Source organism: Harmonia axyridis, chromosome 7 (assembly GCF_914767665.1).
Source record: "Harmonia axyridis chromosome 7, icHarAxyr1.1, whole genome shotgun sequence".
NCBI lineage: Eukaryota > Metazoa > Arthropoda > Insecta > Coleoptera > Coccinellidae > Harmonia > Harmonia axyridis.
The window spans coordinates 36,281,245-36,297,114 of NC_059507.1; the positions used below are offsets into that span (position 1 = coordinate 36,281,245).

Sequence of the window (15,870 nt, forward strand, 5' to 3'; positions counted from 1 at the left end):
CTAACTTCTGTAGATACTCTCGATCATAGAATGAAGGAATGCCTAAACCCCGCCTACAAATCTATGTTTATTGGCAGATTGAATAATTAAGTAGTCTCTGACACTGACTTGCAAAAATAAGTGAATATTCAGGTGAATTAATGTATTTTTCACCAGTTAGTTATTTCTAAGGTATTTTATGCACATTTTTCATTCAAGTTACGTTCGATATTATGAATTATTTCACAAAATGCTACAATGATACTGAATATGTCGGTAGGTATATTGTTTGTTATAGATTTATGATGTCCCATCAGTCAATTGCTAACCCTCAGTGTCCATCAGTGATGACGAAAATAACATACCAATAAGTTCTGTAGGAAAATAATGAATCGAAGTTTATAATGACGTAAAGCTTTTTTTCATAATGAGGAATAAACCAACCGGTGAGTATTCAGAACAATTATTATATGTAGTAAGTTCATTCAAAGAAAACAACTTTATAAGGATAAATTTTCTATAAACTAGATACTGAACCTATTCACTTTTGGGCTACTGAGTGTTTAAGTTGCAAGAAAAAAAATGTTTTCATCATAATTTCAACAATTTGTGTTTGAAGTAATTATTTTCAACAGCTAATCTGAATTATTTTCGTTTTTGTTCGAGGAATTTATATCTTTCGGAGGTCATAGTGCACTATCCTTATTTTCGCGGAGGTATATCAGGTCTCCGCCTTTCCATATTAAATGTGATATTTTATGGAGATTACATCCAGTGTGCCAGGAATTAATTGAGAGGATGGGCGGAAATCAGAGGGTCATGCGGAAAACGTAGGTTTTTGAGGTAAGAATTGGACTTCGTGTGAAAGGATTTATGTAGTCCTGATTCTATGATCCATTGATTAGAGCAAGAAAATTTCGGGTTGGAAGCTTTCAGGAAATCGTGGTTACTCTATGTTTCAATTGTGAATTGTTACGTTGTCACATTTTATTTAAATCTATTTCGATTTGGCAATCCAGTTACTAAAAACATGTGCCGATTTGATAATCATGTCATTCGATGACTTAACAGAGAAATTCAACCCCAGATTCTTGACCATAGATTGGTAAGGAATGCCTAAACCCCGCCTACAAATTTATGATTGTTGGCAGACTTCATTACATATTTAGTAGTCTATGCTATGACAATGACATGCAAATTTACGTAAATATTCACGTGAATCAATGCGTTTATCGGTTTATCTTCAGATAGTTATTTCTAAGGTATTTTATGCACATTTTTCATACAAATTAGGTTTGATATTATGTTCTATTTTACGAAATGCTATAAATGATACTAAATACATATATTCTTTGATATAGATTTATGATATCCCATCACTCAGCAGTCAATTGCTGGTACTCAGTGTCCAGTGATGACGGAAATGGAAGTCAACCAGGTTCTGAGCAGAGAATTAATCCAAGTTTAAAATAACAAAAAGCTCTTTCACAATGAGCAATAAACCAATCGGTGAGTACTCAGAACAATTATTATATATACCAAGTTCATTTGAAGAAAACAACTTTTTCCAAATTATAACTATAACGTTGATGATTTCAATCATAGGGGAACACAACTGCAAAATTAATTTGTTTCTACTTATTTTGTATGGAATCTAGAATTGGCCAAAAAAATTGACAGTATTTTGACGATTTCTGTTTACACTCTGCTGCTATTTGCTATAACTTAACAAGTTAGTGTTGAATGATTTTTCTACCTAAACAAGATCTATACAAGGTGTTTCAGAATAAGTTAATGTTTCTTAGGTTTGGTTGCACCCTTGGGGGATTACACATTTTCTATGAACCCATGTCCTAAACCAACTAATTTTGTAGTTTAAAAACAAGTTTTCCGAGATAATTTTAACAATTTTTGTTTGTGGTAGTTATTTTCAACAGCTAATCTGAATTACTTCAGTTTGTCGTACAGTTAATCAATGGTATTTTTTTGAATTCAGTTTTGTTTATTCCTTGAAATCCCTTCATACCCTGCAGCTTTTGAATTAAGTGGTTTATAGGACATAAGTTCATAGGAACTTTCTTTCTTAAATGTATTCTCACATACTGTTGAGTACCTATGTGGAAAATCTAACCATTTGTTTTTTTATGATTCTGATGATGCTATCAGCACGAAAAATTATCAGAATCTTAAAGAATTCAAGAAGAATATCGAAAAAAGCGGGAAAGCACTGACTTGAAGTCAGGAGCTTTTGAGTGCTTGTTCGTTAATTCGGCAATTCCACCCTTCGAAACCACATATACCTATACCAATATTCAGTTATGTGGTCTATAAGGGTGCAATTAGCGCTCGAATAAATAAGCGCGTAAAAGCTCCGGTCTTTTTTCCAGATCTTCCCTCAGTTTGTTCATTTTATATTCTTTCCGATTTTTTTTTTGTTCTGGTGCCATCAACATTAAATTTTGCATGAAGATAAAAATATTCTCATCTTTAGTTCATTCACATCCAATAATATGCAGGTTCGATTGGTTGGAAACTGACAAGAAAAACAAATATCGAATGATTATATTAATAGCAACCTTAGTTGCCTGTCAGTTCACGATATACGAACCTTCCCTGAAAATTTAAAGTAATATTTCATGCGATAAGTCCCATTTCATCCAATTATGAACAAAATCGGACTATAATCACATAATCGTCCACCATTTTGTTTTTTTCTAACAAAAATTTCATAATACATTGTCACTTTGTCACCGGAGTACATCTGCCAAATTTCAAGTCGATCTGACTACTAGAAGTGAGTTAAAATTCAAGTGCAAGACTCGACCCGAATATACCTACATACAATCTTTGTTAAATAAAAGCCCTCACTTAGATCTTAATCTATTACTATTATTGAAAACATGATTTCGTTCGATTTGATAATCATGTCAATCGATGACGTAACAGAGGAATTCAACCACAGAGGGTTTTGGATTCTAACTTCTGTAGACACTCTCGATCATAGATTGAAGGAATGCCAAAACCACGCCCACAAATCTATGTTTATTGGCAGATTGAATAATTAAGTAGTCTATGACACTGACTTGCAAAAATACATGAATATTCAGGTGAATTAATGTATTCTTCACCAGTTTTCTAAGGTATTTTAAGCACATTTTTCATTCAAGTTACGTTTGATATTATGAATTATTTCATCAAATGCTATAATGATACTGAATATGTAGGTATATTGTTTGTTATAGATTTATGATGTCGCATCAGTCAATTGCTAACTCTCAGTGTCCATCAGTGATGACGAAAATAACATACCAAGAAGTTCTGTAGGAAAATAATGAATCGAAGTTTATAATGACGAAAAGCTTTTTTTCATAATGAGGAATAAACCAATCGGTGAGTATTCAGAACAATTATTATATGTAGTGAGTTCATTCAAAGAAAACAACTTTATAAGGATAAATTTTCTATAAGCTAGATACTGAAGCTATTCACTTTTGGGCTACAGGGTGTTTAAGTTTCAAGAAAAATAATTTTTTCATCATAATTTTAACAATTTGTGTTTGAAGTAATTATTTTCGACAGCTAATCTGAATTATTTTCGTTTTTGTTCGAGGAAATCAATAGTATTTTTTTTCAATTGAGTCGTCAAATTCATCAACCACTGAAAGAGTTTTTATTTTTTCATAAATAATCGTTCTTCGAAGGAAAAAATATCAAGACAATCAATTTGAATGAAAATTTCAAAAATCATTCTTTTTCAGAGTGAAAGCAGTAACGTGCAAAATATTTTTTTTTGAGACTTGCATATCCTGTAGATTCAGAATAAAAAGGTTAAAGACATAGATTTATAAGAACTTTTCTTCTTAGAGGCATTCAAGGATCTTCTTTTTTTTGAGTAACACATACCAATTTGTTATGATGTATTTTTGTAATTTTTGAACCAGAAATGGGCCCAAAAGATAAGGTCCGATTTACAGATGACGATTCCGTGGTCGAATTCAATTGCGTCCGTCCGTAAACATGATATCTCTTGATCGGAATAAACTTGAACTTTTCATGATAAGTTGAGATCTGAAATCCTGCTAGTTTCGAAAATCTGACCATGGATTTTTTATGATTCTGATGCTATCAGTACGAAACATTATTAAAGAATCATGAAAAATTCAAGTAGATCATCGAAAACAGGAGGATTGCACTGCTGCGAAGTCAGGGGCTTTTTGCCTAATTCGGTAATTGCACTCTTCGAGACCTCATTTATTTGTGATGTTTTAAGAGCAAATAAATTCTATTTCTATTTCTATTTCTCATATACAGCGTGCCAAGATTTATTGTTTAATCTTTCTACAATCACTTTTTCTGAGTTGCCAAAATTCAATCAATACCAAATTCCTCTCTTCAAGGTACCTACTGAATATATCTTCAACACGTTAACATCAAATCAAAATCTCATGTTGCCTGAATGCCGGTAAACAAGGTTTTCATACGCAGTACCTACAATGGATTAAAAACCGGACATCCGATATCGACTACTATCTATATTGGATCTCCGGTTGCTAGGGTATCGAATTTATAAACATGCAAAAGATATCAAACATTCGCAAATATTCATCCTCTGCATTAATCTCCTTGGAAACGGTACACAGCCAACTTTTTCGCTTACATACACAAACCTCATCTAGTTCATGCAATATTTAATCTCTGGATGAGAAATATTATTTCTACATTGAATTAAATCCAATCGAATCGCAGTTGATTGAACACTTGAATATTTTCACAACTCATTTGTTCCAATTTGCAATTGATATTGATTTCCCACATTTTCAAGCGTTGTAGAGGGCTTTCTAACTGATATTATGGAAGCTTCATCCCATTTGATCCTATTGTCTTCCTCCCAAGCATGTTGGACAAGCGTGGATTTATCTGTTTCCCCTAGTTGAGCTAGTTTTTGGTGCTTTTTGACTCTTATGTTCAGGGGGCGTTTGGTCTCTGCAATGTAAGATCTACCGCACTCGCATAGTATTTCATATACGCAATTATTTGTTGTTTGATTTTTGTTGTCAGGTTTTCATATCTCGCGAACATGTGACTCCAAAATTTTTATTATTTCGTAGTGAATTTTAATAATTTCAATGCGTAGTTGCAGTGTATCGTTCCATTTTCGGTAAAAACGTAATTTCTACTGGTCAAATAATAAAATATGAGAGCTTCAAAGGTGACATCTCCCCAGATAACGGCTTATTCGAAATGAAATATCTTTTTGAAAAACCCTGTAAATAATCGTAATGTCCTTTGGGATGTTCTCTATCGCTATTTTCTAATGATGGCAACTATTGTAGATGATAGATTTCCGGAATTGACAATTATAAATTATTAAATCATATCGAAATTTTACGAAATGTTCCCAAACTCTCGATAAGTAAATTGAAAATATTTCAACGGCAACAACGATATAAAAATAATTCATAAAGACCCTGTATAGCCTGCCAATACTTTGCTCACAGTCTACTAGGCACCCTATATCAAGTCTTCCTTATCTCAAACTTTAATTACCCATACCATTTAAATTCTGTACGTTACTTCTCCCATGTTCAACACGAGTTCCTAACTCAAATATGAGTGGGTATAGAATATAGCGCGGGCGGCAAACTCCTTCCGATCGACGAGATTCGATATTTACGCGAACAACGGGAAAGTCTGACACGCTTTTAGCTTGATTAAACTAGGAGCATTCTACGGTTCGTCGCTTATAACTAATGATGTACCTGCTCCAACCTCAACCCCGAAAATAACCGGAAAATGCGGGACTAACCCTTATCTGTCGGGATTAACATATTTCCCAGATCTATCTTCGGGACTTTTCCACCTTCGTCAACAAAAAGGTGATCAATTGAATTTTATTTCGGTTGAACGGGATACGCGATGTGGAAAATATGTTATTCCTTCAGATGTTGATGCATGGCTTGGATTGATATTCTCTGAAATAAGAAGAGACTTTAAGGGTGAGTTTGTGGACTGATTGGGCAGGCCATGTTCGTTGAATGTAGGGGTCCATTGGCTGAAATGCAGTCTTCCATAATCGTTCGATATTTATTTTTACAACAATACAAAGTGTTTAACAGGGATGGCCTATTAGACGTTCATGGATAACTAATCATAATTTTGAGCTGAAAATCTTTCTCCCTTAAATATTTTCAGACCTCTACAACTTCCGGTTACACCGGAAACAGACCACTATTCCTTATATCAAATAACATACCCAGTATATTATAGTATCATAGGATAGCTTTTATGTGACAATTTCGGCAAAATGACATACCTTCGGTGGAAACTCAACGGTTCATGAGTTTTTCTACATTCATGCAAAAAGCAAAACTTTATTGAACTATATTTAGTGGAATAAGAAGTTCTTTATTGCAATAGTGCAATAAAGTTTTTATTGCACTCATCTGTCATTCTACTTCAACGTGCTGTCATCATGATAAACAAATATTTCAGCCTGAAGGAAATAACGATGTACAGTTACCAAGTACTAGTCCGTTTAGAGCAGTAACAAAACAAGAAGTGGATTTAAAAAGTACTTCACTACGAAATATTCATATTGAAAATTGCACCAATTGTTCATTCACTTTCAACATTGAGGGGAAAAATAAAGTTTCGCAATTTCTAACTGCGTGGAGTAGTCTGTGACTTCCATAAAACACAGAAAAAACTAAAATTCTATGTTTCCATAACTAAATATGACATTTCAAGAGTTGTAATGAATTATTTATAATTGAGAATTGTATTGGTTTATAGATTTCTAAACAATCCCAACAAAAAATTAATTATAATTCATGAAATGTAAAATTTAGTTTAGTCACAGACTAGTCCATACAGTTATAAATTGCAGTTTTTCCTCATTTAAGATCTTCCTCGATAACCCTTGAAGGATTCATTTCAGGTATAGGGTTTGCTTGAGAGGCCTAGGTTCTTTACGTAGAATCGATTGAAATAATAAAAAATATAGGTTCTAATTTGAAAATCTTGAGTTTTGATGAATTTGAGTTGTCCAAGTTCATGATCACCTTATAAACACCCTGTACTTTTTCACCCAAGGTATGGATATTGTCAAAATTGTCTTCAAAAAAGCTATCTAATGATGCAATAATATACTGGGTGTGCCATTTGAAATATTGATCTGATCTGATTTGTTTTCCTCTACGATTTCGTGCCAACCAAATAACAAGGGTTCTAAGGGTTGAAGCGATATGGTTCTGAATTCGGTCTTAAAAGTTGTCCTCCTGGAATAAAAATCGACGTGTTCCAGTTTTTTTTCGAAATAAATTCATTTCGTCTGTTATCTCGTCTGTTTTTTTTTTCAAAAGCCCAACCTGTAACTAAATTAGATTGTATCTTGTAGATTTAAGGGGGATTTCATAGCATCGCAACCTTATAGTCTATTGCAGCAAATGGCAAGACAGGTTTCTTCTTCTTCTCTACAGAATCTGCACTCGTAGTTTTCTGCTAGACTGGTTCCTGAGGCAGAACGCCCTGTAAAGGATCCAGTGATGAGGTGTAGCTTATTCTTGCTAAGATCCAGATACTCCTTAGATATGGAGTACCAAAGTTTTTTGAAATGATTCTACCTAGGAAGATTCCGTCAGTGTTTCTGTTTTGGTTTTTTCCTCCTCCTGAAACTCTTTCTTGTAGCTGTAGGTACCTTCACCATAAAATGGCCCAGGACTAATGAAAGGGGTTTCTGCTTCTTTTCTGGCAAGAGTATTGGATACTCCATTTTTTTTAGTTCCCGAGTGACCAGGATACCTACATACAAGTTGGTCTATAAGCGAAACAGTTGTTATTATTAAAATTTTTAGAAGCTAATTTTGTGTTATTTTATTCGGTAAGTAATAACTACAATACAACAAAAAAATTGTTTCTTCATAGTTTGACTCTAAATATTTCATATTTCAACGTACATCTTACGGACAAAATCCTTCAAGTGCCTATTATTATTGTTTAACAACGCCTCTGATTCTGAATCTTTCGATTACTATTGTGATCCTAACTAAACGTAGTTAACTGCAACATAAACAACAGTCCCCATATCGCCAAAAACTCCACACAAATCGATCGACACAAAGAATATCAAAAGTAGATTAATAACTTCCGGAATAAAAAGCATCCCTGATCGATCTTTCAGTAGATGGAGGGAACGCTCGGTGGCACCATTAACGAAGTTGATGGAGATTGTTATTGGCCACTAAGAGTTCCAGGTCTCTCTCTGGAAGCTGCGCTCCCTACCGGAGATTAATAACTTTGATCAAACGGTGGTCGAAAGTAGCGAAGATTTTCCGAGCGCCGGAATGTGGCGCCGACGGTTAACCCATGTTGGCGTATCAAAACCACCATCAATCTCGTCTCTCCACCTCCACTGGCCTCGTTGGAGAACGGGGAATTGGGTTATTGAAACCGGGGATGAGATAGTTCACGTAGATTTCAGGGTAACGCGGTCTGCACTATGTATGCTCAGGTTTGTAGGTTCTCAATTTAATTAATTAAGCTGTAGCAGAAAATGAACCAATATTTATTGATATGTATAGGTAAGTCAGGAGCTTTTGAGCTCTTGTTCATTCAATAATTACGTCCATGAAGGTCATTCAACTAAAGGGTGTTTTTTTAGAGCTATAGAACTTTAAATTGCAATAAAACAACGATGGATTATTCGATTGACATGAATTTTATTTATCCGCAAGATAATCTTGTGGCATTACATTTTAAATATGATTTCTGGCATATGATCGCCACGGCTGGCTCGGATGTAGTCCAATCTGGACGTCCAATTTTCGATTACTTTTTCCAACATTTGTGGCCGTATATCGGCAATAACACGGCGAATGTTGTCTTCCAAATGGTCAAGGGTTTGTGGCTTATCCGCATAGACCAATGACTTTAGATAGCCCCACAGAAAGTAGTCTAGCGATATTAAATTACAAGATCTTGGAGGCCAATTCACAGGTCCAAAACGTGAATTTAGGCGGTCACCAAACGTGTCTTTCAATAAATCGATTGTGGCACGAGCTGTGTGACATGTTGGGCCGTCTTGTTGAAACCACAGCTCCTGGACATTATGGTCGTTCAATTCAGGAATGAAAAAGTTAGTAATCATGGCACTTTACCGATCACCATTGACTGTTACGTTCTGGCCATCATCGTTTTTGAAGAAGTACGGACCAATGATTCCACCAGCCCATAGAGCGCACCAAACCAAACTGAGAATAAATCACGTCACAGGTGTTGAATCGGTCGCCATCAATGCCAGCTTAAAGTTATGTTCCGCGAAAAAAACACCCGTTATATCGTTTTCATAGTGGAAAAATTCAGGTAACCTGATATCACCCTCTTATTCCATATGATTCTAGCATATCTATGATGTAGTCGTGGGACAATGAATCGAAGGCCTTAGATAGATCTAGAAAAAGTCCGATGGTGATCTTTCCGTTTTCTAGTGCATGGTGGATGTTTTGCAGGAAACTATGTATGGCTGTCTTAGTTGACCTTCCTCGTCTAAAACCACGTTGGGAGTCAGCAATAACTCCTTCCAGAAAGCTACACAATCTCCTCAACATCATAAATTTATAATATAAAATTGCCTGAAACTTTCGGTTTCTTCAATTTATGTAGGACAAAATAATTTCGAAAACTTGGCAAATTCTTCTTTATTCCCTAAAAAAGTTTTCGTTTGAATGCAGGCTCTAGTTTTGTTTCGATAGCTTCATAAGAACTATGGAAAACGCAGAACGGCGAAAAAAAATAATCTTATACTTTTATAACAACAGATTCGCGAGTTCAGATTTCGCAAGTTAATATAAACTATCAATTTTAACCATTATTCAGAATTTCATGTTGACCGAATCATCAGAATCATAACACTTCTCCATTTTCTATTGACATCAGACATCAGAAATCTTGGTATATAGGTACAGTTCTGTGGTCTCCAAGGGAGCAATTGTCTCATGGCTGAAAGAGCTGTCGAATGTACTCCCTTCCCTTCTTTGCTTAATTTTGTTCAAGAATCCTTCTAGCCATTATACAACAACCTGTATCTGGTTACATCCAAAAGTTGTCATAATTATTTTTTTTTCATTTGACGTCCTGTAATTCAAGTTTCCTAACTTATACAAACTTTAAGCTTCTGAGAGAGGTCACAGCAGCCTAGAATAGTCATAGAAAAAACATCGATAGTTAAAATGAGCTTATATGAAGTTTTCAACGCAAACTGAATCCAACAATAATCTCCTTAATCCTTAAAAACCGTCCTGTATATCCCATCTCCGAGAGTTATGAATTCAAAGTATATACGCCTGAAAGTCACAATATCCGATGTCAGAGCCCCCTATCATTATTAATCATAATCCGGTAACCGATGGAATTTTTGTTTACTCCAAACCTTCTTCTTCCCCCCCTTCTCTACCTAAAGGTTTCCATATCCGCTGCGTCAACAGCTGTCAGCTGATCTCACCCCTCCCCCTACCCTTCATCGTCTTTTTCTTGGCGAAGAAGAAATAATATTTTCGCATCGTATCGATTGCCTTGGAAACGGGCATGATGAATTAGGACCGATGCGATTTTTTCGTTCCATTAATCCCGAGCATGCACGTAATCTGTTCCATGAGGGGAGGGTAGATGGATTTGAATAATGAATATCTTTCAGTCAACGTCACTGGACTTTTTCTTATTGGAGAAAGTTTGAGGAATCACCGAGAGATGTCGGGTAGATTGACAACCTTATGTAGACAGGTCGCCAAAGTGAACAATGTTTGTTTTTTTTTTGCGTGATTTTTGATCGAAGAAGATGCATGTTTTTCTGCTTGATCTCATTATAACTATAGTGAAAAATATTCATAGGAATTCATAGTCAACTGATTGGTCGTAATAAATTACCCTGAACTTAAATCTAATAATTTTTGGATTAGATCAAATGTGAGAGTCAATTGGTCAAAAAGCAGTCATCCAATACTTTGACCAGTTTGATCCATAGTCAAGGCCCTTCTTAACATTTTCGAAGGAGATCATTTGCCATGTTTGCAAATGTGACAACGTTCATAGCTTGGCTACCACATTGTGAGGATTTAGAACTGGTTTACGTAGTGTCTTTAGTTGATTAGTTCCTGATATTTGCTTGAAATATGTTATTTCACGTTCAATTTGCAAAGTCTCCATGAAAAATAAAAGATTGAAAAAGTTGCCTTGAATTCGTAGTTTGTTTGTAATTCGAAAATAGTCTGTGAAAATAATAATACTGAACTTTCATTAATCCAAACATTCACATATATCGAAATGAAATAATTTCCATAACAACATTATGCAATATCTTAGAACATTAATAAATTTGCAAGATAAATCACTTGACAGCTGTTAAATCGGTCGCCATATTGAACAGTAATGCCAACTTAAAGTTATATACCTCGAAAAAAAACACCCATTATCGCATTATCTATATTCTAAGTGCAAAACCGAAATACCACTCCGATGCAACCATTTTTACAATTTTACATCCCCAACAAATGTTCTGTTAATTAGCTTAGGTAATGCTACAATTTCTGAAGGAGCCTTATTTCAAATTCAAACGAACTATTCACATTGTGTATCCCATTAGTAAATTCTCGGCATTTCAATCAACACAAGACTACTAGTTCGAACCCAACCTATACGGGTCGTTCTGCCCCATTACAACAATCGAATTCGACTGAACGACCTCGAAAAAAAGAGCAGCCACTAATGTAATATCCGTCATTATGTCCTCTCGATTGTTCTCACGAACGTCCAACAATGCCCATGTGCGGCAAGAACAACAGACCTAATTCTGGATATCCAGCAGTCCGCCCATTGTTAGGGTTAGAAAACACTATCTGTTGAATAATGAGAAACTGGATCGAGGGAAAATTATCGGGCCCGATGCGGTAAACACCTGTCCGTTCGAATTTTCCCCGAACGTACCTACCACACCGACGCCAACTAAGTCATTCGCACAAAGGATTAGGGCTTATTCACACGCGTGGGTCGAATCAATTTTTAATTCGGTTTTGAGTGGTTTCGCATTTTCGGCTTAAATCAAGAATTCATGAAGCACGGGTATTAAATGTGGATTTTAATATGAACAGTTGTTGGTTCATTCGAACATGAAATGTTGGGTAGATTCTTGAGGAAGGTGATGATACCTTTCAGCTCATGAGGATTCATCAGTATTTTTAGGATGTTTCGTGATTAGAATAGAATATCTTTATTTTCTTCACGAACATACATTTTTTTTTTTTTTTTTATACGCATCTCTCGGGAAAAGACTGAGCTTATAACGCCCTTTCAAGCGCCCCGAGATGAATTTAGAAGGAATCGGTTTGTGCGTGTCTTAAACTGCTGTAAGTTGTAACCAAGGGGGAATACATCTTGAGGTAGGGTATTCCATAGCCTTGCAGTTCGGTAAAGAAAAGCCTTCTGATACACCGATGTCCTAGCTGTAGAAAGATACACGACAAACTGGTGACTATTATCGGCTAGCATTGTTCGTCGATCAAATTGAGCCCCTGGTGGAATCATGGAGGCAATGGCAGCAGAACACCTTCCGTGGTAGTATCTGTAAAAAAGGCATAAGTCACCAACCTTCCTACGGTGATCGAGACTATGAAGGTTGGCAGTTAACGTTGGATCGTCTATTAGGCGCACTGCTCTTTTTTGAATGGAATCAAGTAGGAGTAACGAGTGCTTAGGAGCTGAACCCCAAGCATGAGAGCAATATTCCATAGCTGGACGCACTTGAGCCTTATAAAGCAATAAAAACTGCTTTGGAGTGAACAATTTTCTCGCACGAAATAGATAGCTAAGCTTCTGTGCAGCTGACTTGGCAACTGAGCAGACGTGCTCATGCCAGGTTGCATTTGGACTGATATTGACCCCTAGAAGCTTAAGTCCATTGGTTGGTTTTATTGTCCATATTGTTCATAGGTACAGTAGGAAGATAACTTCAACAAGTTTCACATTAACATTTACAATAAGTGGCATATTATTTTATGGTTCCTCAAGAAAGCTGTATGATGCCATGGTTATGCAAAAAAAAAATGGTATCGACTGGAAATACACATATTGAGTTTAGAATGAGCTGCTCGACAGAGCTGAGAGATATATCAGGGGATATATCCGAATTATTGAATTTTGCACCAGCAAAAATGAAAACTAATCTAGTAGAATAATTTTCCGGATATTGAATAAGGTATATTAATTTCAAAATTTCCCAATTTCTATTCACTTTTTTTTCAATATGGCCGTTCAGGCATTGACATAAAAGAGGCACAGTTATGACAGGCCAACGGTTTTAAAATAATGTTGGTATTTTATGTATTTTAATTTCACCTAAAACGTGGCGTAATGAAAATGAACATTACCCAGCCTCGGCCTCCTAAATGGGATACATTAAATGAAGAGAACACGATATTATAATTTATCGCCTTTTTTTCGAAACCAATTTCGCTACTGCGTGTTCGCGTTCTGCTTTTAATAAAAAGTATAATTCGTTTTATGGGAAATATAGGTCGGAGATAAAATGCGCGCGGAGTATCTCCCCTGGAAATTGTACGAGAATTCTGCGGATAATATCGCAGTGATACAAACAAATCTGATATGGAGGGGTTCATTTTTTAGGAGACTTTTCGTGCGTAACTCCTGTTTTTCCTGTTCCGGGACGGGCTGGAAGCTCGTAATCAATTCTGTGGTATGCAAGGGAGTAGCAAAAACCTTCTCATAAGTCCCCATAACGGGATATGATATATTATTGCTTTTTTCTTCTTGCGTTGAAAGTTTCTGATGGATTTATCTACCGAGGGCCCTCACTGATATGATTTCTTTCTCCTTGCATGATAAAATCCCAGGTCCATCAGATCTTGCTCAATTTGTGATGAACAAAATATATCGTAATTGTAAAATAACTTGAAGTTATATTTATTTATTCAAAATTCATCAAACAAACATCGGTCCGATATACAGGGTGATTCATCGGGATAGCATATTAGACGTTTATGGAAAACTATTGATAATTTTGAGCTGAAAATTTGCATATTGGAGTTGGAGACAAAATTATTCCTAAATTATTCACAAATCTCCTCACTTCCTTATACAGGGTGTTCCGTAAAGACCACGTCAAACCGAGGGAGAATGTAGATCAAAAGATAACCCACCTGCTATGACAAAATTTCCATTATAAAAGTCTTACCGTTTTCGAGATATATTTTTGTTTTTTTGAAAATAATGAATTTTTGCTCCTTTCAATACAGGAAGACTCGTCGCTCCAAATGATCTTTTAAAAAATCTGGATCTGCATGATGTTTTCCAAAATTTGCCGGCAAAATTGAATTCCGTTGAGGTGAATAATTATGCGAGTAATATTTTCGCACGTAAACAATTGCCATTGTTAACTAAGTAATGCAACATCGAAGAAACGTACCCATTTGGATAAAAACAGCCATATCTTTTTTCTTTGAATAACAAATGACTTGTGTGATTCCTCTTTGAAATCACTCTAAAATAGACAATTTATTGGTGTAATGTGCAGCAGTAGCTCGGTACATTTTCTTTCCACTTCGATGGGCTAACCTTCATGAACAAAATAATCCACTACCAAAATTTCCAATAAAATAGTTCTCATAGCCCCCTTTAAAATGTTCGGAGGATGTTTTTAATGTAAATGTTAAAATCATTCTTCAGCAATATTTCACTGAAAAAATTAACCAAAAAGGTGTAAAATTGTACCAACCGTAAGGACAAAACTATTGAAAGGGGCAAAAATTCATTATTTTCCACAAAAAAAAATATCTCGAAAACGGTAAGACTTTTATAATGAGAATTTTGTCATAGCAGGTGGGTTATCCTTTGATCTACATTCTCCCTCGGTTTGACGTGGTCTTTACGGGACACCCTGTATATTGAACAAAATAAGGAATCAAATGTGATAATCGTAACTAATCATTGAAATACTGGAATATTTTTCAACCCAAAATCTGATTGTTTCTGGTAGACAACCTTCGTGAAGAATTCCTAACTTCTTCTTACTTTCAATAGTGCCATATTAATATAGTGTTCCGAATACCAGTTAGTGCTATTTCTGCATTAATAAGCCAAAATATACCTACGGGTAATTTCCAAGGCATATGGGAAAATAAGTGACCTGGAAATTTTGCCAAATTCGCAACTTTCACGAATATGGATTCGAACATTTCCTCCTCTCTTCCTCCCCTTGTATTTCCATCGAGGTCTCGATATGCGTGAAAATTATGTGGGGTTCCGTCGCTTTCCATCAGCCGCAGCCTCCAATAACCTACGCAAGGCCGTCATATCGCCTTGATCCCCCTCGTTTGTTACCCCTCCCACTCCAGTCACTCCATGTTTCAGTTCTGAAGGTATTTCCCCACCAATTCTTTATTTATGTCTTTATATTTTTATCACAGTGTATTTTTAGAATTTTGAACCGGGGGTTATCGAACGATAAGGTTCGACTCAATGATGAAGCACCTGGAGGCAACTCAATTCGAAAAATTTTTAATTTTGCTCACAAAATCCAATAACTCACACATCAACACAATTTATTGCATTTTCTATGGTTGCGATGCAACCACGTATATGAAATTTAGTTCAAGTCTTCGAGGAGTTTCTGTAATCATATGTGCAGACTTTCATCCCGAGCACATAAGTAATTGCGGAGATTTAGGCCATTTTGAATCAAAATCGAGCTTTCGCATTTTCTATGGTTGTGGCTTCTCTAAAATCATAAAACTTGTTAAAAGTCTTCGTGGGGTGACTGTAATTATATGTGCAAAGTTTTATCCTAATCGCATAAGTATTAATGGAAATTTGGGTACTTTTGTGTCA

The 15,870-nt window shown here is 35.6% G+C and overlaps 1 long non-coding RNA gene across 1 annotated transcript; it reads left to right on the top strand.

The window, feature by feature from the left end:
• Positions 1-1,360: 1,360 nt before the first annotated feature.
• LOC123684991 lies at positions 1,361-3,331 on the top strand. The gene is made up of 2 exons (XR_006748224.1): positions 1,361-1,488; positions 3,222-3,331. It is a non-coding gene; the product is annotated as an uncharacterized LOC123684991 (long non-coding RNA).
• Positions 3,332-15,870: the final 12,539 nt, after the last annotated feature.